Source organism: Sus scrofa, chromosome 4 (assembly GCF_000003025.6).
Source record: "Sus scrofa isolate TJ Tabasco breed Duroc chromosome 4, Sscrofa11.1, whole genome shotgun sequence".
Classification (NCBI taxonomy): Eukaryota; Metazoa; Chordata; class Mammalia; order Artiodactyla; family Suidae; genus Sus; species Sus scrofa.
This window is the reverse complement of record NC_010446.5, coordinates 54651402-54678963: the sequence shown is the minus strand read 5'-3', so window position 1 is coordinate 54678963 and position 27562 is coordinate 54651402. Positions and strand designations below refer to the sequence as shown.

At 37.2% G+C, this 27562-nt stretch overlaps 1 long non-coding RNA gene across 2 annotated transcripts; it reads right to left on the bottom strand.

The window, feature by feature from the left end:
• LOC110260267 lies at positions 9162-24980 on the bottom strand. Of its 2 annotated transcripts, XR_002343234.1 has the most exons (4): positions 24828-24980; positions 11761-12092; positions 11248-11345; positions 9165-9878 (listed from the first exon to the last, which is right to left on the bottom strand). It is a non-coding gene; the product is annotated as an uncharacterized LOC110260267 (long non-coding RNA). The 2 variants fall into 2 exon arrangements; XR_002343233.1 differs by having other exon boundaries at positions 9162-9878; positions 11248-12092.

Here is a 27562-nt window from a genome sequence, read left to right as displayed (position 1 = left end):
TTGTTGGCATATAATTGTGCATAGTCTTTAATGATTGCTTGTATTTGGCCTTTGTCATTATATTGTGATCTTTTGACTTGAAGTTTATTGTCTGATATAAGCATAGCCAGCTCCACTTTTTTTTGCTTACCATTTGCATGGACTATCTTTTCCCATCCCTCCATTTTTACACTATATGTATCCTTAAAGCTAATGTGAGTCTAATAGGCAGTATATTTTTGGGTTTTGTTGTTGCTGTTGTTTTTAATCTATTCAGTCACTCTGTGTATTTTGTTTTGATTGGAGAATTTAATCCTTATACATTTAAATTAATTATTCATAAGTAAGGACTTACACTTGTTACTTAATTTTCTGTTTTATAGTTCTCTTATTCCTTTCTTCTTCTCTTATTGCCTTCCTTTGTGATTTGATAATTTTTGTTTTTTTTAGTTCTATTTTTTTTTCCCTTTCTCTTTATCTTTTGTGTGTCTACTAAACATTTTTGCTTTGTGGATATCATGATACTTATATAAAACATGGGAATATCAATCAAGGTTAAGGTAACAATTTTAACTGTGTTCAAAAACTATACTTTTACTTCCTCTTCTCCTACAGTTTATGTTACTGATATCACAGTTTACATTTACTCATGGTAACTAGGTGCAGAATTCAACAAAGGTCTGCCTTTTTCACTAACCACCTCCTATATTCCCCTAAAGGGCCTACCCACAAACTTTGTAAATTTATTAACTATAGCTAGAGCTTTTAAATATATTTAGTATGCCTAGGCTTTTGACATTTTCAAGAAAAGATGCCACCCTCAAGAAGGAATATAGATAGCATATCTATGGGGCATAGACGCTAGCTGCCCCCTATCTAATCAGCCATGCCAGTCTCTCTCCTCAGTGTTCTCATTGGGGCATGAAAGAAGTGGGTCTCTTGGGCAGTGTTCCTTACAGTTGTGGAAGCTGGGCATTTCCTATACTTTCCCTTTCTTTGTGGGAGAAATTGTTGGCTGAGAGTCCTCTTTTGGCACTGAGCTTCATCACCTTGAGGGAGGGCGGCTGTGGATAAAGTGTAACAGTTTATCTTATCCTCTTTGATGCGTCTATTCTTAGATTTTTTGCTCCAGTGGGGTGGTGGGACCTTTCCACTGGACTTCTCAGCTTCCACAGAGATACTCTCATCCTTAAATGTTTATCGAAATTAATATTTCTCTGGGCAGGGAAAGAGGGCTGAAAAAAGTCGTATTTTACTATCTTGTTGATGTCACTTTCTATTTCCCTAATAAAATCTTATAGCTGCCTACTAACTAATTGAATTGTGGGGGGTGGAAAGATTTTCATGATGTTAGTTATCCACTGAATACTTCCTATATGCCAGGCACTGTGCTAAACATGATCTATGCTTTATTCATTACGTCACCACAATAATCCTTTGAGATGGGCAGTATTGTTATCCTCATTCAACCAAGGGGAAAAATTAAGACAAGGGAGGAAATATAAGTGTGGCTTAAAGGTTTTTAGGCATTGACTTGTCAGCAAGCTCAGTGTTGGAACCCATGTCCTTAAGTATAGTGGTATATAATGATGAATATGGTGTGCAGAGATGATTTTTTTTTTCTGTAACTAGATATCTAATTCCATTCAGGGTCAATTTCCAAATAATACTTCATTTCATGCCCATGGTGGGTGGACCCCCCTGAAATTAATCCACAGCACAAGAGTCACTGTGAAAGATGGAGTTGAACTGTTCAGGTGCATTCATGAGATTACTGGATATATTTTTCTGGAACTAGTTTTGTTTTTTTTTTTTTTTTGGTTTGATTTTGTTTTTGTTTTTTTACCACATCTGCAACATATGGAATTTCCTGGGCCAGGGATTAAATCCAAGCTCCAGCTGTGACCTGCACTGAAATGCAGCAACACCAGATGCTTTAACTCACTGTGCTAGGCCAAGAATTGAACCTGCACTTCCGCAATTACCCAAGTCAGTGCAGTCAGATACTTAACCCAGGGTGCCACAGCAAAAACTCCTCTGGAACAAGTTTTGAGTAAGCTTAACTCTTGGCTTTCAGATGAAAGTATAATAATGTGATGGTTTTTCTCGTTATTTTCTGTATCCTTTTGTGCGTCAGAGAGAGTAGAGAGACAAGAAGCAAGTTTATGCTCTCTTCTGGTATAAGATCTCATATAAATTAGGCATAATGAAATTTCTGTTAGGAGAAACTTTCTACTAAATAGCTTTAATAATTGCTTTTTCAACCTGTTCAATGATTTTAAGCTTTGTAGTTTATTGAAAGGAGTGATCATCTTTTAATGGCTGGTTGTGATTATCAAATTTGAAAAACATTAGTATAATCAGTGGGCAACATTATGATATATAGGCAAGTAAAAAGCTTTTGTCTCATTTGCAATTTGCAGCAGAAATTGATGGAGAAAATATTGCAGTTCTTTTATGAAATGGACATAAATAGCATTATAAATGATATATATAAAAGGCTGAATCATTGCAGTAATGAGGCTCTGACTCTAGAAATCTGTTATTCAAGTATACAATGTGACTTCAAGAGAAAAATTGGCAAGTGGTAATAAGTCAGATGTTTCAACTTTAGGTTGAATTTTGGACTCAATTAGGCATAGGAAGGGAAGTCTGATGTTATGCCTTTTCATTGACATCAATGCCCTGTTCATGAGTGTGGTAGCTTTACTCATTTCCTCCCTAGCCTTAAATTTTCTTCTTGGTTGAATGAGGATACTAATACTGCCCATCTCAAAGGATTATTATGATGATGTAATGAATAATGCATAGACCATGTTTAGCACAGTGCCTGCCATACATGAAGTATTCAATGGATATTATTACCGTGGATATTTTCCTATCACCACAAATTTGATCTTCAATTTCAGTAGTAGGCAGCTATAAGATTTTATTAGGGAAATAGAGAGTGACATCAACAAGGTGGTAAGGGACAAAGATAAGCTTATAAAACCAGTAACAAGAGTCTCTTCATTTGGTGAATTCTGCTTCTTGTTGTAACCACTACTTCTCCTATCAGGAATCAGAGATTCTATATTAGATGAGAGTGCATAAGAGTGCCACGTAGCTAGTACACCGAAGTGAAAACAACTAAAGTAAACAGTGCTTAGACTAGCAAATGTGAAATGAAATCTTGATGTTAAAATTTGTGCTTTCTCTTCCTTTTCTGGCTGTTTTCTTTATTTTTAAATTTATTTAGCATGCTCATGCTTTTGACACTTTTAAAAAAAGAACATCAAGAAAGGTTCTTATGTGATAAAGTCTGATTCAAATAATATAGATGTGTGTGTGTATGCATGCATTTTTTTTTTAACCTTTACTAGAGTAAGAGTAGGAAATGGCAAGGGCATATAAGGAGGATATCTAACCCCCTTCTAGCTCCTGTGGCATGTGAAATTGAGAAAAAAAGCCTATTCTACTTCCAAGACTTAAAAAATAAACTGTCATTATGGAATAGTTGGTTTTTCCAAGTTCATATTGTCACATGCTTTTGATATAAATTATACTAATTTACTCATCAGCAGAGTGGAGAAATTCTCCTTCTCCACTCTCTCACTCTCCATGGGTATACATATTTTTTAATGGCCTCACCTCGTGGCATATGGAAGCTCCCAGGCCAGGGGAATGGGCTGTGAACTGGGCCAGGGATTGAACCTGAAGCACCACAGAGACAACGCCAGATCCTTAACCCTCTGGGCCATAGCAGGAACTTCTCACCATGGGTATTTTTATCTTTTTAGTCTTTTTCAGCTTGATAGATGAAACCTACTACCTCGCTGCCTTAAACTTTATTAATAAATTTAATTGCTCTTTTAAATGGCTGTAGACATTTTACATTTTTATTATGTGAGTCAAATAATTATTTTTGTAATACTAATTTCAACAAAATATAATTATTGAATTTGCTCACCATCCTCCTCCTTTCTGATTTTAAAGTTAAGGTGGCTACTGCTTTATATTCATACTCTATTATATTATAAGCTCTTTAAAAATTATATTTTTTATTAAGTTATATGAGTCACTTTATTGAAGTCTTTAATAGTGTGTTATTCAGCCCAAAGACCCAACATTTTGTTAAATGAAAAAATAAGTGAGGATCTGAGGTTATATCTGGACAAGAATCATTGGAGATAAACAGATATTTAGTGACACGAACTGGATATTTTGCTCTGTTAAATTGGGTTCTTTTTAAAGGTTTATTGCATTAACTTCTGCTTTACTATATCCAGAAACATGTCCCATGGATTTATAGCAGTTTTTACTAAAACAAGATCAATTTTTGTTTTATTGAGGATACTTTTATTCTTTAGGGCAATAATATTCATTTTTGACAAAGCACTTTATTTAAACTCGAAGCTTGATACCATAAAGGACCCAGGACCACTTCCAACACCACACCCACTCACTGTATTTTTCAGGTTAGTGATTTGTGAATAGGCTTAGAGAATGAAGTAATATTTTCATCAGGCTAAAATTCATAAGGCAGACTGAGGAAAATAAAGATCAGGGACTGCTTTAGTTGACAGTTGGTGGGAAGGTTCGTAATTCTTATCACTGATCTTCACACTGTCAACTAAAAAAAAGCGCAACCTGGAATTACCATTGTGGCTCAGTGGTAATGAACCAGACTAGTACCCATGAGGACACAGATTAAATCCCTGGCCTGGCTCAGTGTGTTAAGGATCTGGCATTCCTGGGAGCTGTGGTGTAGGTTGCAGACCCAGCTCATATCTGGCTGTGGTGTAGGCTGGCAGCTGCAGCTCTGATTTAACCCCTATCTTGGGAATTTCCATGTGCCACGGGTTTATCTGCGGCCCTAAAAAGACCAAAAATAAATGAAAAAAAAATAAATAAAATAAAACCACAACCTAAAAGTTTAGAGTTACGGGGTTTTTTTGGGGAGGGTTCTTTTTGGGGAGGGAAGGTTAATCAACAAATATATATATTAGGTCTTACAGCAGACAGAGTGGGCTTTAGGTTTGGCTGATTTAGTAACTCAAAAAAAAAAAAATGTCATCAAAGTGTCAAGTTCTCTCCATCTCTTCATTCTTTCTTAAGCTTTGGCTTCTTTCTTGGGTTGGTTTTCCTTAGGTTCACAAATGGCTGCCAGCAGCATTTAGGGCTATAAGCCTTCATATTTATGTACAGTGAGGAAGAGAAAACCAGCTTCATATAGTTCTCTCTGTTTTTCCTTTTTTTTTTTTGAGTGTTTTTAAAATTTAATTTATATTTTATTTCATATTAGAATATAGTTAATTTACTATGTTGTGTTAGTTTCAGGTGTATATATAGCAGAGTGATTCAATTATACATACACATATATCCATTTTTTTTCAGATTATTTTCCTATATAGGTTATTACAGTATGTCGAGTGGAGTTCCCAGTCCTATACAATAGGTCCTTGTTGATTGTTTTATACATAATAGTGTGTCTTTGTCAATCTCAAACTCCTAATTACCCCCCCCCCAGGGTTTTGTTTTATTCAGCAGACTTTCTTAGGACTTCAAATCCAGGAAAGCAGCATCTCAAGTAACCCTAAAAATACTGTCAGGAGTTCCCTTTGTGGTTCGGTGGTTAACGAATCTGACTAGGAACCATGAGGTTGCGGGTTCGATCCCTGGCCTTGCTCAGGGAGTTAAGGATCAAGCGTTGCCATGAGTTGTGGTGTAGGTTGCAGACGTGGCTGGGATCCCACGTTGCTGTGGCTCTGGTGTAGGCCGGCGGCTACAGCTCCGATTAGGCCCCTAGCCTAGGAACCTCCATATGCTGTGGGAGCAGCCCTAGAAAAGGGCGAAAAGGCAAAAAAAAAAAAAAAAAAAAAATACTGTCTGAGGAGGCAAGGGAGGGAGCTAGGATAAATAGGAATTTTTCAACAAAGGGCAGGTAGTCAGAATAAAACATGACTGTTAATAAGAGAGAACTAGATAGCTGAAGTTAATGAATTTGGCTTTTTTCTATTGCTGGAAGACACAGGTGTGTCTGGGTTCACTGAAAGCCTTCCTTTGATATGCACCTTAGCTATTTGGGGCCAGTATCCTGTGTTTTCACAGCCTGAGTTTCCTCAGTCTGCATCCTTGGGGTGGCTGCAGTCTCTTGACTCTTAGAAGGCAGGTATTCTTTGTTCCTTCCAGAAGTTCCTGGGGGGCTCACTGTGGTGGGAGAGTGGCTGCAATCACTGATGCCATCCTTTGTTTACTGATGTGGCAGGTATTATTTTATTTTTCAACACTAAAATGTTTTATGTCTCTAACAAAATTGTCAGGTCTGTCTGCTTTATTTCTCTTGATTCTTGCCCACATGCAACAAGGATTCGGTGATGTGGGCAGTTTGGTATGGGGCAGTTGGGGCTGTTCTGGCCAGGAAGTGCTGCAAGAGCATGAGGCAGAACCAGGGGTTTCACTGCATAGGGATGGAAGCAGGCAGTCTGGCATTTTACACATTTATTAAAGTGAAAGAGAGAGAAAGAGAGGGAGAGAGAGAGAGAGCCCACGCATGTGTGCATGGGTTAAAAAAGAGGGCCCAACTCACTTCATAGTTGTTTTTATTTCCTCATGCTGTGGATTTTTTTTTGCATAGGGAACAGCTTACACGGGGTGGGGGGAGTGAGGAATGGTCGACATGGCCAGAGGCTTTTGGGTTTAATCTCCTTGGAGGGGACTTGAAGCCTATAACAAAATGAACCTTATTTTCTATTCATTCTAATTCCTTTTAAAATTACCTTTTACCTGATAGTTCATTGCCACACCCTAAACCTTCTCTTGTAGTTTTTCTTTTATTTTTTTTCCTTTTAAAGTCTCTATTCTGGTCATTTTTTTTTTTAATTATTCTTTTTATGGCCACACCCATGGCATATGGAAGTTCTGGGCTAGGGATCACATTGGAGCTGCAAGCTGAAGCCTGTGCCACAGCCATAGCAATACTGGATCCGAGCCACATCTGTGACCTATGCCAAAGGCCACGGCTTGTGGCAATGCCATATCCTTAACCCACTGAGCAAGGCTAGGGATTGAACCCACATCCTCACAGAGGCAACAGTGGGTCCTTAACCCATTGAACCACAACAGGAACTCTTGGTGTTATCCCTTTGTAGATGTGTGGAAAAGCGATTAGGGAGCTTGACAAGAGCGAAGCCATTTTGCTGCCACTGTCCATCTTGGTGAACTTAAGGTGACTCATACAAGGGCTCTGAGAAAAACAAAGTCATTAGGACTTGAGAAACTCCAGGCCCCAATTGTTTTAAAGAAATTCAAAAATAGCTAGATTGTTCTTGAGGTTAATCATTAAAGTAACAATATAATCATTAAAGTTATACATCTTGCTGTATCCTGCATGTAACTAAGAATTAAGGTATCATGTTAGACATGTAAACAAGCCCTATAAATGTACCTCCCCCTTTCTGTTCGGGGTCCATGATTGGGAAGCGATTCCCCATGGACCCAAAGGTGTAATAAAGCTTCTTTCCATCTTCTTTGAGTGTCCTCTGAGGTGATTTCTGGGAATTCTACAACACCTTAATGTAATATTTGTCTCACCTAATGTGTATTCTTGAGGTTGAGTTGTTATAGGCTTCAAGTCCCCTTCAAGGAGATTGAACCCAAAAGCCTTTGGCCATGTCTCATTGTAATGCCTCTTCCTCCACTTTGAGTGGCCTGGGCTGTCCTTTCCCTACTAGGGGAGGAATGTTGGCCTTTTCCCCACCCCACCTCTGTGTAACCTGTTCCCCAGGCAAATAAAGCATCTAGCATGGGGATATAAAAACAACTGTAAAGTGAAGCGGGCCCTCTTTTTTTACCTGTGTGTGCCCGCTTTCTCTCTGAAAATGTACATTTGCTTTAATAAATTTGTAAAATGCCCACCGTTTCAATGCTTTGCTATGTCAGGAAATTGCAGTTCTATCATTCTGGGACAAATTCTATCAGAGTAAAATAGGGAAATATAATCAGAGAAAGATAGAAAATACACTTATTCCAAAAAGGCCATAGTAAATTATCCTTTATTGATACTTCACCTAGATGCTGTGGCATACTTAGATAGCCTGTGGTTTCAGGGAGATGTTTATAGTTCCTGACATAGCATTGCCCTTTCCTTTGATACTCCCTGGAAAATGTCTTCATGTAGTAAAAGGATGTGAAAATCATTTAGTTTTCCCCAAATTATTTATTTTCACATCCTATATTAGGAATAAATATTGTATATGTAATGAAATATATTCACATGTGCCAGTACCCTTTGTCATCAACTTCGTCATTAATTCATTGAACAAAAAAAATGGCATATACTGCGAGTTAAATAATGTGGAGATGCAAACATGTACATATTGGCCTGACAGAGTGGCATCAAGTTGGGAAAAAGAGAGCATTCAATATAAAGTTTGTGAAGGAGGTGAGTTTGGAATGCTTTGGGAAAATCATTCAGTGTCTGTAGGGTGAATGGCTTTGGAAGGGCATCCTGGTGGAGAACATGGAATTTTAGTCTTGACTGTATAAGAAGGAGTTAATCAGGAGAATGGGATGTGGCTGGAGGTGGTGGGTGTTGGAAAAAAAAAAAAAGGACTAGAGAAAAAAAAACAACAACAACAAGCTATGGGAAAGAAAGCCCATTGCTTTTACAGAAGGAATCTGGCAAGGTTAGATCACAGGGTTGAAGGGTAAATGTGAGGAAGGATGATTTGCAAGAGGTAGGTGAGAACTAAATCACAAAAGATCTTGTATGTTATGCTGAGGAGTGTGGCACTTAAGGTCAAAAAATAGGGGAGTGACATGGACAATTTACATTTTATTAAGATGGCTTTGTAATGAAAGAATCTATAAAGACTAAGATAAATTCATTTAATTATTTGGACATAAAAAGTCTGTGGGTGCAAAATTAAAAAGACTAAAATTAAAAAGCAGGCTAAACTGGGACAACTATTTATAATAAATGTGACAAAGGTTAATCGTTTTAGTATTTAAAAAGTTCATTCAAATTGGGAACAACAGCACTAAGAAGATCCTCATAGATAACAAAGCGTGACACTAATAGATAATTAAGAAATAAAATAGGCTAACAAACTTATCAGTAGGCAAATTAAAACAACAGGAAGGTCTCATTTTTTGCTTGTCAAATTAAAAAAATTTTGAAAAAAAAATGACAGGTTACCCAGTGCTGACAAAAATATGGGGTGAAAGGTGTTTTCATGCATTGATGTATGAGCATAAGCAGATATAATCTTTTTGGATACAATTATATCTTGAATTTGCAAAATGCAATTCAGTAACCTGGGAATCCCTCATCTTGGAATTTTACCTGAGGAAATAATCTGAAGTATAGAAATGAGATCATCTTCCTTGATGCTTAAATGAGATAATTCATTTGAAACATTGGTACATATAAGCACAAAATAAATGTTTATTATTATTGTTATTGTTATCACCACAAATATGGGCCATAAAATGTGTTCAAAAGTCATTTCCAGTAGCAGTCATTTAGAATATTGTTGTACAGAGAACACCAAAAGTTTAATTTGATTCACCACATTATATTATTTTAAAATAGGTCTCAGGAAATATTTGACAAACGTGGCAGAAAAAAAAAAAAAAAAGCAAAAACACCCATCTTGAGAAACTTTTGAATCTAGAAGGATCCTTTTACAATGATCATAAGTAATTTTGCACTTGATCATTAATAAAGAGTAATACAGGTTTGAAGAGAAACTTGAAATTAAAAAAAAATCAGGGTAGCATTTATTTAATCAGAAAAAGGAGAATGGTACAGTGGACTCTCAAACAAATATGTGCTGTTACCTGAAATTATCTTAAAATGGAAGAATTAAGGTAAGACTTGAGGCAATTTTTCTTATGGCCAGGAGGTTGTAACCTAGCTGGAAACAAGAGAGTAGAAAGAAAAATTATAAGTGAATGATGGAAAATGGCTTAAATTGTACTTTTGAAAACTGCATGTAGTCCAAGATTTGGGACAGGTCTTTTTTTTTTTTTTTTTTTTTTTCCTATTTGAAATAACTTTCTCAAGCTTTGAACTGCATCATGAATCAGACTAACTCAAATTACCCAGCAAATAGCGATTGACATTTGGTAAAATATACACAGTTGCAAGTTTCAATGTTCCAGACTAATTTTTCTTTTGAAATGCATTTGTCCTAAAGAACTGTTATGTGCACAGCATGTTACATCTGATAAAGTGGAGGAGAGAAATTGAACTATTAGATTGGCTTCCACCTATGCACTTACCAGAAAAGCACACACCTGCCTCATTTGTTAGAACTTAATTGCTGCCACCATGGAGTTATTTTGAACTTGAAAGCACCCAGGGTGGAATGGGGGGCAGGGGGAGGGAAGAAATTGCTGCTCTTCTGAGTCTTCTCCATCCCCTCTGTTTTTCCCTTCCTCTCCCTCCCTCTCTCCCTTTCCCCCTCCCTTGCTTCCTCCTTTCTTTCCTTCAACATTTCAACTTAGATTCCTGGCTTAGCTGACCTGAATCTGAGTTTTCTTTGCTTAGAAAGAGTTTGAGAGCCTAGGACTGTTATGGGTACCCTCAAGGATGTAGGAAATGATGATGCTATGGTGCATCATTATTCCTGTGTAATGAACATAAATTTAGTGTGAACTTGTCCCAGTTGATTCCCAGTTCTACTGCTTACTAGCTGTGTGCTGTAGTGCATCATTATTCTTGTGTGGTGAACGTAAACTTCAGAGTAAGCTTATCCTAGTTGATTCCCAGTTCTCCTGCTTATTAGCTGTGTGGTATTCTACAAGTCACTGAATTTCACTGAGCCTCAGTTTTCTTTATTACAAGTTGGATTCCGTGGTTTCAGTAAAGCTTTTGACATGTAGTAAATGTTTAATATTTGATGCCAAATATTATTATACCCTGCAAACAAAGAAAAAACATGTTTTGGATTTCACTAGAGATTTGATATGTAGATTAAAAAATAATTATGAACCTTTCATGTCACTAGGGTATGTGGCTCAGATAAGAGTCACAGAAACTCATTCCTAAGGTGTAAACATAATTTCTGAAATTCCTATCTGTAAGTGTATACCATCATTTTATCTCCCATTTAAGAAAGGAATCACAGAAAGTTATAATTTCAGTATTTCAGAAATGATCTTGAATATGACCCTACCTTATTTTTTAAAGGATTATTACGTATTTTTTTGTTATTAACTTTGTACATTGTTATTAAAATTACTTAAGACAACCATATAACTTGCCAGTGGTGACTCACTAACCTGTTGAAAGAAACATAATGGTTGAGAAGTGCTTGACCTGAGGATTCTTCAGATTCCTGCTGGTAGCCTTATTCCATAAAACGTGATCCTGACTGCTTCTGGTTGAAGAGGAGACCAGCAAAATTTGGAGATGTACATTTTTAAAGGAATAGCTAAAGGCAGGGAGGGAGCTTTAATATAGTTTAAAGAAAACAGGGAGGAAGGTTCCAGAAATTGTAAGATTAAAGACCTGGAAGTTACTTTTAAGATGGCTGATTATTTCAGCTCTCTATCACTAGAAAAGAGAATGAGATATAGTCAGGAAAGAGGGAACAGGAGACTTACTTATATCGAGTATTATATTTTAAAAGTCTGTAAGAATAAAGATTCTGAAAATTTCCTTATAATTTTGTTCACCTTTGCCACGAGATGTGAAAAGAATCAAGCAAACAAACCCAAATTCACTTTTGTTACAAATCAGTCTCATCTTTACTCTTATAGGTAGGTAATAGATAGTAGTCGTTTATGTCTTACTTGTTGCTGTTGTAATGAATTAAAAGTTGTGTTTAAAGCTTTGCTACATCTCCTTTGTCTTATTTTCTAATTTGCTCCTTGAAGGTATGAATCAGTTGATATAAAGTAGCATGCTGTAATATTCGATGTTTCTATGAATATAAATGATTCTTCCTGCTACACACCCTTTTAATTCACAAATAAGAGTCCACAATTTCCTATGGCTGCAGAGGGTCAGTGTGGTTGGGTGAAGGAGCAGTGGTCTGGCTCTGTCAGCAGCTCAGTTGGGGCAAGTCACTTAAATCCTCAGTAATTAGATCCTCCTTGTCTAGTGCACAGGATGGTCATGAAAGCTGAAAGAGAGAAAGCATGTGAAAACACTTTGTATCAGAAAATTGTGTCATTGTAATCCGATTAGGTGAAATAGAGCAATGCAATTATGAATCCCAAGAATCAAATCAAACAAACAAGGATGGCAACAACAGTATTTTTATGCCATCTAATTTTAACTTGAAATGAGCAATAGATACTTCTTCATTAATAAACAGTTTATCACTATTTTCAGGCTTATTTCTCCCTTATGTAACTAGGAGTTTGCTGCAGGCATTTAATGTGGAAAAATAGAAAATAACTCTGCCAGTGAGAATTTTTTCAATTAGAATATTCAGTTATTATGCATAACTTTCATAGTTATTCATTTTTTAGTTACACATAAGAGTATTATATTACTTTTATATGAAACATATTACTGACTCATCTGTAACAGTTGTACTGAGATAGCCTCTCTCCCTCTGTCCTTTCTTCCCTCACTTCCTTCCTTCCTTCACTCCCCTCCCCAACCCTTCCCTCTTTCCTTCCCTTCTCTTCCTCCTTCCCTCATACCCTCCGAGAGCCCTTTTTCTTTCCTCCTCTTTTTCTCACTCTCTGCTTCCATTAAACCTCCACTCCCCTCCCCTCCCCACCACCCACCTCTATTTTTTAAACTTAGACATCACAGATCTTTCATTGTCTTTTCTTTTCTCTTCATAGTTTCTCTCTTGGCAGACAATCTTATCTCATGTCACGACTTTAACATCATGATATGAAACAATCATGCAGGAAATTTCTATTTCTCTATGCCCAGTACTAGCCTCTCTTCCAAGCTCCAGTAACATATTTCCAGTTATCTGCTGGTTACATCTAACTATAGTAAGTACTACCTTAAACTCATAGGGGATCTCTTATTTCCTCTCAGACCTGCTCTTCTCTTTCTTGTCCTTATTTCTGTTAGTGGTTACCAACCTGCCTGCACATAGACTCCAAACCTTGTCATCTTTGTGTCCTTCCTCTCTTTTGCTTTCTGTGTCTGATTGAACACTTACTCAAAATTTTAAAATTTATTTGTTCTTCTCCATATCATTATAGGGTTTAATTTATTTCTTGTCTGTATTATTGGGATTCTTCTTAAATGGGTTTCTCTGTCTCCACATTTTCCTCTAATTCTTCTTATACTTTATTGCCAGATAAACCCTACAATCTTAGAATCACATACTCAAAAATTAGAAACAGACCTTAAAGTGATTGGTCCAATCAACTGGATGCTAAAACTATGCTTAGACAACTCTACTACTAGCCTTAGTCAGTCTTTAAAAATAACCTAGCAAATTTTAAATATTTTTTCTCTCCCCCGTCTCCTCCTCAACTTCTTCCTCCTATTCCTTGTCCTCCACCAACTTCATTTGAAGTGAAATCTTTCTCCCATTTTTGCCTTAATTCTACTCCTCATGGCCATACAGAACATCTGATCCCTCTATCACAAGTCAGCATTTTAAGATTTATAGGTAGTTTTTCTGTGTCAAAGTATAAAAGGTTTCCATTGGGTTTGGGTTTAGAAGCTGTCAGGAGCACTGTTACTTTTAATTACGCTTATTGCAAACTTCTGCAGAAAGAAGATAGGCAAATGCGACAGCCACTTCTGAACCCAAAGCTGTTCTGGCTGTTTAAAAAAATTTTTTTTTGAGAAAAAGGCAGAATTTTAAGGCCAGGAGCTTTAAAAACATGCATTATGAATTTGTGTATGTCTGATGTGATTAAAAAGTATAATTTGAGAAAGTTTTATCTCCTACACTAGTCACACTTTATTATATTTCATAATTAATTAAAACGTTCCATAATTATTAAAATATACAAGTTTAGATTTTAAGTGCCCATTAAAATATCTCAATCATAGGAGTCTACCTTTATACTAAGTAGCAGACAAATGCAGCAGAGAAATTTGTCATTTAATGCAGAGAACAGATCATATCCAAATTTAATTTCATTTTGACTCTAGTGTAACGTGATTAATTAGCAAATATGTCCTTCATATAGCTTTCTAGGTCATAAATATTCTAGATGCAATATTTCTTTTTATAAGCAGAAAGGAAAAGAATTATAATATGGAAACTGAGTAAATAACTTCTACATCCAAATGATTTACTTTTCATAGTTTTCCTCTAATCAAGGTTAGCTATATTCTTAAGTGGAGAAGTCAGTTTCTGACTTTATACCTCATTTTTTCTGGATGGAAGAGTCTTCATTCCTTCCACCATGATTTCTGTTATACAATTTCAAGATCCTTTATTATATCCTTTATTCATTCTGATTATTTTCCTTAGAGAAAGATATTTTGTTTACAAGCCTTATAGCAGATGCTGCTGGTACCCCCCCAGATTCCTTAGGCATTTGGAGTTCCCATTCCTAACAGGTGTCTAAAGCCAAGCACCTGAGGTAAGGGCTTTCTCTGCCTGGTACTTCCTAATCTCTTCCAATATCATCTAATTTCACTCAACTCTTAGGTTTATGGTTTGCTTCCGGGGAAACCTAACCCAGATCACTCCTCTTAAATTATCCTACTATATCCTTTGCACTGAGCATAGAATGTTTTCTTTATTCAAGTCTTGAGAGGCAGGCAATACTAAGATATCAAAGAGTTTTGGGTAAGCCACATTACGATTTTTTAAACTTGACTGTGAGAATTAAATATTGGCTGCCCTATGAGTAAACAAAGGATGTCACAGTCATCAGTGATTGCAGCCACCTCCAAGGATGAACCTTGAGGAAACTTCAGGAAGGAAATAAAGAATACCTGCCATCTAGCAGTCATCAGGCCGCAGCAAACCACAAGGGTGCAGACCGGATATTTTCCCCAGAGAGCTGAGGTACATATCAAAGAAATTATTTCTATGAGCCCAAATTCTTGTATCTTCCCATAAATAGGAAGGCACTAAGTTCCTTAACTTGAGATATCTAGTTTTGTTTTATTAGTGGTAATCTTTTGTTCTGACTACTTGCCCTTTGTTGCAAAACTCCTATATATCCTAGCTCCTCCCTCACATCCTTGGAGCAATTTTCTCAGGGTTACTTAAGATGCTGCCTCATGGGTTTGAAGTCTTAAGAATGTCTGCCAAATAAAAGATAAATCTCAACTCTTGGGTTGTGAATATTTTTTCAGTCAACAACTGTAAAGTCAAGGTGAAATTATTTAAGAAGTTTCCAGCAACGGAATGGTAAGATTAGATGTGGGTTGTGGAAGATGGATTTTAGAAAGGCAGACTTGGGGTGAGTATCAACTTAGGAGTGTGCATCAGTGTTCTAGGCAAGAAATTGTGGTTGATTGTGATGATAGAAGCATTTAATAACTGCAAAGTGAAGGGCGTGGTTTTGAAAGATGTGTATGGAATAGAATCAATAGAATTGGATATTAACCAGGTGTTAAAGGTGAGAGAATAACAGGGTAGTGTTAATGCCATTTTTCTTCTTAAGGAAAGAGAAAGTTTGGGGAATGGGGAGAGACACTTTTGTGTTTGACACATTATATTTGAGATATATGTGAGAGCCTGAAGAAGCATATGCTGTTTTAGAGGGAATGTAAATAAAACATGTTTATGAAACTGTTATATAACTTTTATTTTATTTGTTCAAAATTGTTTTCTACTTTCTCTTTGTAGCATCTGTTGTCTGTATCGTTTTTACATTATGAGTGTTTGCTACCTTCCTGTTACTAAAAATTGTATCATGATGTAAACATTGGACTAATTTCCATTTGCATATCAGTTTATACCTCTTAGGTCCCAAGAGTCTAGATAGAGCATCCACAAATAAGCTTGTATATGTAAGATCCTGAAATGGATAAAATAATTACGATGTGTGTGGGTACAAAAGGATGGTGTGTAAACAGAATACTTTCAAATGTAACTCTAGAATTGAAGAGGAAAGCTTATTTTTTTAAGATTTGAAAACTCTCTTTTCTCCTCTGCTCAAATGTAGCAAGTACTATTCGATATAAATAAATATTAGCTACTTTATGAAATAACTTTCTTTTCTCTTTCTTTCTTTATTCTTTCTTTTTTTCTTTTTTTTTTTTTGCTTTTCAGGACCATACCTGTGGCATAAGGAAGTTCCCAGGCTAGGGACTGAATTGGAGCTATAGCTGCTGGCCTATGCTACAGCCACAGCAACATGGTATCCAAGCTGCATCTGCAGCCTACACCAGAGCTCACTGCAATGCCAGATCCTTAGCCCACTGAACAAGGCCAGGGATATAAACCAGCATCTCATGGATATTAGTTGGGTTCATAACCCACTTTAGCCACAATGGGAAATTCCCTGGTTTTCTTTATTTGAATGTGTGGTCATTTATCTTCCTAGCACGAGTTAATGAACAAAACAGATAAAAACACCCCACCCTTCTGCAACTTACATGAGGTAACAGAAGTAAATGAGAGTCAATAAAACAATAAATGGATAATTTTTTTACTGTAATAGATGCTGGTATCCTTGGAAAAATGAAGGACTAGATCAGGGTAAGGGGCATGGCTGGGAGGTGGTAAAGGTGGGACTTAGGGGAGAGCAGTTAGTAGTGTTGATAGGTCTACAGTGTTTATAGGAGGTGAGGGAATTAGCCAAGAGTACTTTTAGAAAAAGAGCTTTCCAGGCAGAGGGCCCAGTTAGAGCAAAGGCCATTAAGATGGAAATAGACCTGAAATAGCCAAGAAACAGCAAGGGGGTCAGAGGGTTGAAACAGGAGGAACAAAGCAGGGGTGGGGGTAGGGGATGGAAAGCAGGAGGTGATGTGGGGTCTTATAGATAATGTAGGAACTTGAGCTTTTACTATGAGTGAGATGGGAAGCAGTAAAGATCTAAGAGAAGCAGTTTTCTGATTTCTATTTTTAAAGGATCACTCAGATCTCTTTACTAAGACTAGATTATACTTGGTCTAGTGTTGAAGTGGAGGCCACTTAGGAGGCTTTTACAACTGCCCGGCTGAGAGATGTTGGAGACCCGAGTCAGCATTGCAGTGATGGAAGTGATGAGAAGTGGCTGGATCCTAAACATATTTTGAATGTAGAACCAAAAGGACTTGCTGATATTTTACATGTGAAATGTGAGAAACAGAAAAGCCAATGGTGATTTTAATGTTCTTAGGCTGAACAAATAGTAGGATGGAGTTGCTTTTTACTAAGCAGTGAAAGCTATTGAATGGCAGGATTTGGGGGTGGGCTGAAGGAGCAAGAGTTCAATTTTTTTTTCTTTTTTGGTCTTTTTAGGGCTGCACCTGTGGCATGTGGAAGTTCTCAGGCTAGGGGTTGAATTGGAGCTGCAGCTGCCGGCCTACACCACAGCCACAGTAATATGGGATCCAAGCCGCTTTTGTGACCTACATCACAGCTCAAGACAGCGCCAGATCCTTAACCCACTAAGAGAGACTAGGGATCAAACCTGTATCCTCATGGATACTAGTCAGATTTGTAACCTGCTGAGCCACAACAGAACTCCCAAGGATCCAATATTTGATAAGCTGTTTTATATTACATATTAAGTTACTTATTACCTAACTAAGTGGTTAAATATCATATTCATAGACTCAGAATAATGCTGAGTCTATGACTATGAGAACTTACTCAAAGTTAAGTTTTCCCCTCATCATTTATTCAATTTATTTTGCACCAAATAAATAGCAGTATATTTATAGCAGAGCCCTCAAGGCAAATTCATTGAGGCCTGAATTTGTGTGAGTAGGTCTTGTAGATCAGTGAGACTAGATATGCTGAAAGATAATTTACAAGAGAAAGACTGAAAAATTTTATGGAGAATAATTCATACTAATAATTCATACTAATAATGAACTTATGGAGAATAATTCATACTAATAATTCATACTAATACAAGAGGTAAAGAAAGCAAACTTGATGCAATAGCAAATTGCTGCACTGACCCAATAGTAGAATTGGTCTGTATTTCAGATTTGTTCCAACTCCTTCCTTCCTTCGTTCTTTCCTTCCTTCCTTCCATGGTAGACTCATTTGGGGATATTATGAGAGAGAGGGTTATGAATGAAAAATGAAAGAATTACTTACACTAACATAATCTCTGTAAGGTATTAGGACAGAAGAGATTGTCACATTGGTTCATTTTTTACAGGTTGTTATGAATGAGAAAAGGGATCCATTTCTCCCCACATTGGGATAGAATGCTGAATAGCTTTGGTACCTTGGTATGCACTCTGTCAGCACCACCAACAAGGGCCATGACACAGGAAGTACCAGCAGTGTTAAGTGGCAGGGACCTGAGAGCTGTGGTACCCAATCGAAGTGGCAGTTGAGTCTAGAAAAGATGGTGGTACCTGGTCACAATGTAAATGTTATGGACTGAATGTGTCTGCCTCAAATTCGTATATTGGTTTCCTAAACACTACGAGGGTGGGTTCCTTGGGAGGTCCTTAGGTCTTGGGGTGGAGCCCTCACAAATGGGGTTAGTTATCTTATGAGACATAGAGACATGATCTCTCTCTCCTTCATGGGAGGACACATTTGGAAAATGGCATCCATACACCAGGAACTCAAGCATCCTAGCACCCTGATCTCAGACTTCTAGTCTTCAGAACTGTGAAAAATAATAATTTGTTATTTAAGCCACCCATTTTATGATAATTTGTTGTAGCAGTCCAAAGAGATTAAGGCAGTAGCTCTTCAGTCTTTTGTGAGATTTCCACTGGAGATTCACAGTAGTACTTAGGGTGTGTATGTGTATATGTGTGTGTGTGTATGTGTGTGTACTTGCACACATGGGCTATTCAGACTATTGAGTACAAATTAGAACATGGGGAGTTCCCATCGTGGCTCAGTGGTTAACAAATCCGACTAGGAACCATGAGGTTATGGGTTCGATCCCTGGCCTTGCTCAGTGGGTTAAGAATCTGGCATTGCCATGAGCTGTGATGTAGGTTGCAGACGCAGCTCAGATCCTGAGTTGCTGTGGCTCTGGCATAGGCTTGGCAGCTGCAGCTCTGATTCGACCCCTAGCCTGGGAACCTCCATATGCCATGGGTGTGGCCCTAGAAAAGACCAAAAAAAAAAAAAAATAGAAGATGGTTTTGAGAACCAGAGAAATATGTTTTTACTATCAAGGTGATTTGATTTTGGCCTCAGTCTGGGGTGGACTAACAGAGTGAGTCTGTGTATCACTTTTTGCAAAAAGATGCTATATTTTTGGTCACCTTGGTTATTTAGCATAGGATGCCTTTGAAACAAAAATCTTAAGTCCCATTTCTGCATGTGCCTATTAGGAAAGCGTTACTAGGAAAGAAACATTTGTTAGGTTCTACTTTGTGCAAGACACTACTGTAGATGCTTTACACAAGCTATTTCGTGATACAAATGACCATTGACTCAATGAGGTCTGGACTGTTATAGAAGGAAGGACTTGAGTATAAAGAGGAGGACGACAGCAACTAGTTACAGAGAAATCTCAGGCATATACTATGTTCCACATTCATTGTGCTATTTAATCTTTATAGCAGTACTATTCGATCAACACCCTTATGCTCATTCTACAAATGAGGAACCTGGGAATCAGGTTAAGAAGTTTTCACAGTTACATGGTTTAAGCTGTGGAATAGTTGTTCAAATATAGACTTCCCTCACTTTGAAGTCTACATTCTAAACACTTAAGGCAGCTATTGCTTCAATAATGCCACCCAAAACCCTCCCAGAATTCAGAGGCTTTCAGTTACTAATATTTACTTTTCTCACTTTTATTCTGTAGGTCTGCTGGGGCCTCTCTGTTTCAGGCTGTGGGTCAGTAGGATTTGACTCCAGCTTGGAGCTGGGGTCAGGTCTGTTCCTATATCTCATTTTGGATGTGCTAGGGCTGTACTTTCATCATGACCATCAGAGGTACCCAGGAAACCACATACAGTCTTTCTTAGTTATTCTCCAGGGTGGGGTTGGGGGGGGATTGGTTTCAGGACCCCCTGTGGATACAAAACTCTGGGGGTGCTGGAGTCCCTTAGCCCCTTTCTATCTGTGGGCTTTGCATCTGTTGATTCAACCAACAGCAGTTTGTAAACCCAGTACTTGAACTGCAGTGAGTAGAATCTGATGATGTGGAACCCATGGATATGGAGGGTCCACTTATATTTCTTAAATGCCTCTGCTTATGTCACATCCACAGACATTTCCGAGGAAGTCATGTGCACAAGCCCAATCAATGTCAAGGAGGATGTGGAAACATCCTCACAGTGGAAAGAACTGGGGGATTACATAGCTAAAGGTATAGATGGATAATTTTATAATGCAGAAGGAGCAAAGAATTGAGAACAATAATCCAATTTACCACACTACTGCATCACACTACTTTCCTGATGAAAGGAAATTTATCACTGTTTCAAGAGTCATTCTAACTATATTATCCACTGATAGTGGTTTGAAAGTGCCGTCTTTTTAAACGAAGAGATGCATCACACAAAATATTAGATCTTAATACATGCTTGAAAAGGCTGCTGATGACACTGAGTTTTCTAGTTAACTGCGAAGTGCAAAGGCATATTTTCTACTTCTATTACTTATATGCATTTCTCTTGGAATGCATTTTCTTTTGGATTAAATTTTAACATCACCATCGGTGCCCCAGTTGGATCTCTTTATAATTTCTAGACTTACTCCTCATCCACTCTGCATAATTATGAATTTCATGTACATATGGATGTTTCTGCAATAATGAACTTTATTTCTTACGCTTTTCCTATATGATAAGAAAGCAACCATTTGATTCATTAAAATCAGAAAAACAATATGGTCCAACAAACTATTTTGCCTCATACATGACCAAATAGTACTTTTACTGGTTAAGGTTTTTGTTTGTTTGTTTTTTTCATCTCACATGGTTGTTATGACCTCACACAGACAAGCCTTTTAGTTTATAGAGATTCTTCATATTGAGTACTGCTAGCACATTATTTAACCCCCAAATTCTGTGATTTTGAAGTCTTCTAGGAAGTAAATTGAGTAACTGAATTATTATTTATTTGAACTGTGTGTCAGATCGAAGTGCATTCATCAACATTCACCTGGACTCTGAGGTTTTTTTCCCCTTGAGTAATCTTCCAGCTGAGTCCCTAAATGTTTGTAGAACCTTCCAAATAAATCTAAAAGCATTTTAAAGGAGAGTTGGAGCATAGATTTCTGTCCTTTATTTGTATCTTTGGCTTTGTAAAGGGTCCTTTTCAAGAGTGCGCCATGCTGGAGCTAGATGTAGTTACAATAGTAGATATTTTCTTGCAGAGAGAAAGCTTAGTTTTAGACATTTCACTTCTTTAACATTTCTTTCCAATCTTCCATCAAAAGCATCCATGGGAGGCTGTTAAATCACAGGGGGAATATGCTGTGAAAGACTGCCCACATTTGATAGCCGAGAGCAAAAGTCAGTCAAAGGTGACCTTTTTTCCTATTATGTAGCTCAGCCGAGGAACTTGCCATTTGAACTTTGGCAGCGTAGCTTCTTCAACCATATGGTTCTCTCAATAGCCAATATAAGACAGCCCAGCAGGGGAGTTAATTGCTTCTCATTGTAAAAACCTGCAAAGTTCACTTTGCAGAACACTCTACAGTTAGTGGTGTGATGCTCACCTCCAAAAATTAGACAACAGTCCTAGAACCAGGAAACAGGGTCTGTTCATTCTCTTGGCACCTGCTGACAGTGGGTTTAACTGTGCCTCTCCTGCGTTTGAGGCTCTGAGCCAATGGTGCTATGCAACCTTATGAAGTAGGTAGTATTCTTAGACCCATTTTATGGCTCAGAAATCTGAGACTTACAAGTTATGATTTGCTCAAGGTCACACAGCTATTAAGTGAAGGCATCAGGCTTTTCACTCTAAAATATTTTTGTAACCACCACAACCATCCAGTTTCTCACTCACTGGCAATGCATCAGATGTGGGCAAAAGTCCACTAAAAGTGATTGTCTTAATTTTAAAATCTTTTATATATAATTGTGTGTGTGTTTGTGTTTCTGTACCAGAAATAATTTGAAGGAAAATATGAGGCTTTTTTAATTCCCTGAAATGGTGTTTCAAGAACAAAGCTCTGGAAAAGCTGTCATGGTGTAGAAATAAATAACTTTTTTTTGTCTTCCTGTCTTTTCTAGGGCCGCTTCCCTCAGCATATGGAGGTTCCCAGGCTAGGGGTCTAATCAGAGCTGTAGCCTCCAGCCTATGCCAGAGCCACAGCAATGCAGGATCTGAGCCAAGTCTGTGACCTACACCACAGCTCACAGCAACACCAGATCCTTAACCCACTGAGCAAGGCCAGGGATTGAAGCCACAACCTCATGGTTCCTAGTTGGATTCGTTAACCACTGCACCATGATGGGAACTCCAGTAATAACTTGATGCAAAGCACTCAAATTCGTATCCAGATTCTATCCTTCTAGAGATTGATCTTTGGGAAAAACATCTTATGTATCAGAGACTCATTTTCCTCATCTGTAAAATGGAAATACTTATATCCTTTGTTTGTGACTAATCAGTGAGATAATAATACACACTATAATACAGGCCTAATAGTAGTGGAAATTTGACAGTGTTAGGTGACTTATGTTTTCTGTAATAAAGTATGTTCTGTTGATGCTGGAAAGATGTTACTGGAATCTGGATTCTTGTTCATGCAGTCGAAGAATGAACTCTGTGAACACACAGGCAGCAAGCAAGCAAAGTATTAAAGGAAAGCAAATAGTACCCAGGGCTGCTGGGAGGAGGGAGAAGAGCCCCCCCCCACATTGTCCAATAGGGGTTTCTATCCCTTAAAGATGAAGGGGTGGTACCAATGTGGGGTCCAGTAAGATGTAGTTTTCTCCCATTGGCCTTGTTCAATTACCTATATCAGTCCTTGTCCAATAGGGTGTTAATTGCCCTTGTCTTCCTGTAAACTGAGTCACAAGGGATTAGGGATCAATGTCCATCTGGGGATAGGTACACTCCCTATAGTAAACAAGGCCTCTAGGGACGTTCCTCCCTGTAGCCCTTAAGCCACAAATGTTAATTAATAGTCGTTCGAAAGAATGTATCAAAGCCCCTGCTCCTACACTAACTACCTGAGTTAGTATTCTGCCTCACTTCTGCATGTATATGTATATGTGTGTGTGTGTGTGTGTGTGTGTCTGTGTGGGTATGTGCACACACAGAGGAAAGGGGGACTGTTTATCTCAATCTTTTGCCCAGAGGGTCAATTTGACTTTTATAAAATATTTTATAATAAATGGTCCCTGGTGGAGTCGATCATGACACACATTAAGAATAGGAAAAGAAGGGAGATAAATGTTTAAACTATTGCTCAATAGAATTTTTCTCAGTCCACATTATATTAGTTATATATTTGTGCTGATGAGATTCTAATATGATTGCCTTATAGTAGATTTACCAAATCTGCCTCACTTGAGGTGTTTTTAAAGGCATCATTGTTATAAATTCTTTATTTTTTTCACTAGATAAAAGAACAACTCTTTTATATAAAGTTTTATATTGGAAAAGAGCAATAATGATGCTAAGTAAAACTATAGCCTTTTCCCTGTATTTGATGCTGTTAAACATTAAGGCTTTTTTGATGTTTCCGAAAGAAAGAAAAATTCAACTCTGACAAATTAGGAAACCGCATATTAGCCAAATGTGTATAGTTATCTAGAGCTAACCTGAAATTCTGAAAACTACATGGTAGTATTTTTAATTTGTTTGAGCACACATTACACATTATATTGGTCTTCCCTGTAAAGAATATACCCTTTCATATTCAAAACCAATAGTTTTGTAAAAGACTCAAATCCTTTCTATTCTCCCCCCCCCGCCACCCCGTTTTAGGGCCATACCTGTGGCTTATTGAAGTTCCAGGCTAGGGGGTCAAATTGGAACCGCAGTAAGATCCAAGTTGTGAGCTGCAGCGTAGGACACAGATGTTGCAGCTCGCAGCAGCAGCAACTTTAACCCACCCTGTGAGGCCAGGAATCAAATCTGCGTCCTTCTGGGTACTAGTCAGGTTCTCAACCCACTGCACTGCAATAGGAAATTTCTCAGATCCTCTCTAGAGTGTTGTTCATTTGACTCACAGAAAGAGGGGTAATGCATTGCACTGTAGAAAATGCTACAGAAAGTTTAGGACTGAGATGCATTTGGCAGAATACTTTTGACATGCAGATTGTTCACTAAGCAGTCATGAATGACTGAAAGAATCAAAAGAAAAACTAAAGTGTCTGCTATTCTAGGTGATGGGAAATGCTGATCAGAGGATGAAACAGGCATAGTTCTTCTTTTATGGAGCCTTCATGTAGCCAGATCAACTTTCACAGATTTTCTCCTACCTTGAATTCTGGGGCTGACATTACATCTTATTTCTCAATAAAGGTAGCCCAGGAGCCTGTGATGCAAGTTAGCTATGTTACACTTAACTTCATGTTAATAATATCAAGGTCTGACTTTGTGTTAAAATAACAGAAATTAGTGTCTAGCCATGATTTTGGTTAATCTGAGAAGTTCTCTGTATGCTAAAAAAAAAAAAAAAAAGTCTCTTCTTAAAATTCCCAAAGCCGATTCTTGTGCTGGACAGATCATTTAATTTGGCATATTTCCTTGACCTTGACAAAGTAGAACTTCGAATACCACTAAAAATCCTCAGCACTGGGCAGCTCTTCAGGGATTCACAATTTAGCTACTTATTCGATTTTTGGCAAGAGTTTCTAACATGTCATCCCAACAAATTTTCCATTCCACGACTTTGATCTCATAAAATCAGATTAGCCCATACCTGTGTTTTTGATCCCATAATTTCTTCTTTCACATTTATAAGCTGTTTGCTGGCCAGGTTTGGGTATCTGTCTGTTGCAACTGATTCATGGGCATCTAGCTGGCCTCAGAAAGGACAGAGTGAAATTTCATAGAGCACTTTGGCATGCCTTTCTCTACCATTTCTCATAGACTCTGGGCATAAATAATTTGTTGGGTACAGAATGTGCAGAGAAATAAAGAGGAGTGGCTGATGAGATAGTGAGTCGGGAGACATTATTATGTGTTGGCATCTGATGGAAGATTTAGGATGCCAAGGAGTCCTGAGTTGATCTGATAGCAGAGAGGAAGTCCTTGAATATGGGAATAGTGTAATAAAAACTACATCTTATAGGAAGACATTGATACAGTGTCTTGGATAAGCTAACAAGGGAAAAAAATAGGAAGCAATGACAAGTTATAATAGTATGGACAGGTGATAATGTGGTTTTCATGATTATTTTAAGATTTCTCTGCTTAAGTAGAACATAATTAAAGGTAGGAGTAACATTTTTTAAAAAATTTTGAACAACTGGAAAGCATCAAGATTTAGATAGTCTTGAAAAAACTGAAGTACTGAGTTTAAGGCTCTACTAATTTTCATTTTGCATTGTCCATCCTAGATTTCTTTATGCCACGGGTCTGTCTCAATTATGCATTTTCTATCCTGAATTGAATTATTTAGAAGTAATTTGAGGTTTCTGTAATTAAACATTTTTACTTGAAAGAAAAGTTTTAGATAACCCATAGTAATATTTAGCTATGTTCATTCATTTGTTTCTTTCACTAAAAATTAACGTAACACGTAATTAATATTTACCAACAAAAATATAAAGTATAAAATTATAAAATGTGAATTTTATCCTGTCACACCTTCTTTATCATCTATTTACTCATTCATCAGCAAATATCTCTAGTCTTAAGAACTTGTAATTAGCATTTACAAAGCATTTCAGGGTGGCTTTGAAAAGTGGATCAGTGTGGGTTTTGACCTTGTACTTCTGAGTTCCTCTTGGGATCCACTACTTCAACATTCTCCCTGATAGTCTTAGATTAGACAGTTGTAGCCACAAGTACTACCTAGATTGTACCCAGGAATTGAAATAGATTAAAAACTTACTAAAAAAAAATAAGTTGGGGTTTGTTATCTTAAGCAGTGGCATATTTCTGTATTTCTTGCTAAACAGAGACATGTGTTCATTGAAGAGGAACAGTAAAACCCAGTCTGCTTTTGTTATTTGGCATCAACTATCTATATCTGAGCTAATATATTAGTCACTAATACATGCCTAGTTTGAATTGAGATGTGCTGTATGTATAAACTACAAAACAGAATCACTGGGAGTTCTTTTTAAAAAGTGGCAGCAGCTGCCTCTCCTTCCCAAGATTTTTTTTTGGTTTGGTGATCATAGAAATACACATTTGTACTTAACTTCAAGCAGATACTTCTACTCTCTTTCCTAATGATATGGGGAATCACTAGAGTAGGATTTGGGGAGAACAGATGTGGTCTCCAGCAAATGTGGAATTTTACAGTGAGAATGAGAATGTTTTTTATATTCCCATTTTATAGCAAAAAACCTCTGAATATCGGAGAGGTTCCCTAATCAGTGGTGATGGAGCTTAGATTTGAAATCAGCTGTCTTTAAGTCCATTCATGATTTTTCAAGTTATCATTTGGCTAGGAATGCATCCTCTGTTTCATTAGTTATTTATCATTAATAAACTTATTAATAGACCTCTTTTTGCATTTACTTATTATTTGCAGTTCTTCCCTGACAATCAATGCTTTAGGATAAATAATAAAATGTTCTTCCCTTACACTCTCTCACAATTACTTTTTTTTTTTCCTTTTATGGCCGTGCCTGTGACATATGGAAGTTTCCAGGCTAAGAGTTAAATCGGAGCTGCAGCAATCGGTCTGTCTATGTCACAGGTACAGCAATGCTGAATATGAGCCTCATCTGTGACCTATGCTGCAGCTTGTGGCAATGCTGGATCCTTAACCCTCTGAGCAAGGCCAGGGATCAAATTTGCATCCTTATGGATACTTGGGTTCTTAACCTACTGAACCACAATGGGAACTTCTAACAATTACTGTTTAAGTAACATTACTTATAATTGATCTGTAATTCATTAAATATAGACTTTAGGATAGACTTTTACTTATCCTGAACAATTTCTGGTCGTTTGTAAACTGTTACTTCTTTAAAAATAATGCCTAACAGGTATATGTGTTTCTAGCTACAGGCCAGGAACAGTTTTGTGTATATATATATGTGTGTATATATATATATATATATATATATATATATATATATATATATATATATATGTCTTCTCATTTAATTACTTGCCAAATCCTGTGATGTAGGGATTATCCCATTTTGCAAATTAGGAAACTGAATCAAAGGAGGTTAGAATCAAGCTCAGACAACCTACTTCCAGAATCTATTTGCTACATTTCTATGTTATTCCGCTATTTTATAATTAGTGTCTTACCTATTCTTAGTGGCTTTCTCTTTAGGAATATTTCAATTTATTGCCAATTTCCACTTCCTAGGAATAATAATAGGACCAATCAGGGAAACACTGTGGAAGTTGGATTGAATTTAAGAAAATTTTGAAATAGAAACAAATATTTAGATTGTATTTAGTATTTTGCTTCTTCTGCATCTATATTTTTGAATTTTATATGTATATATTTATTACATGTAT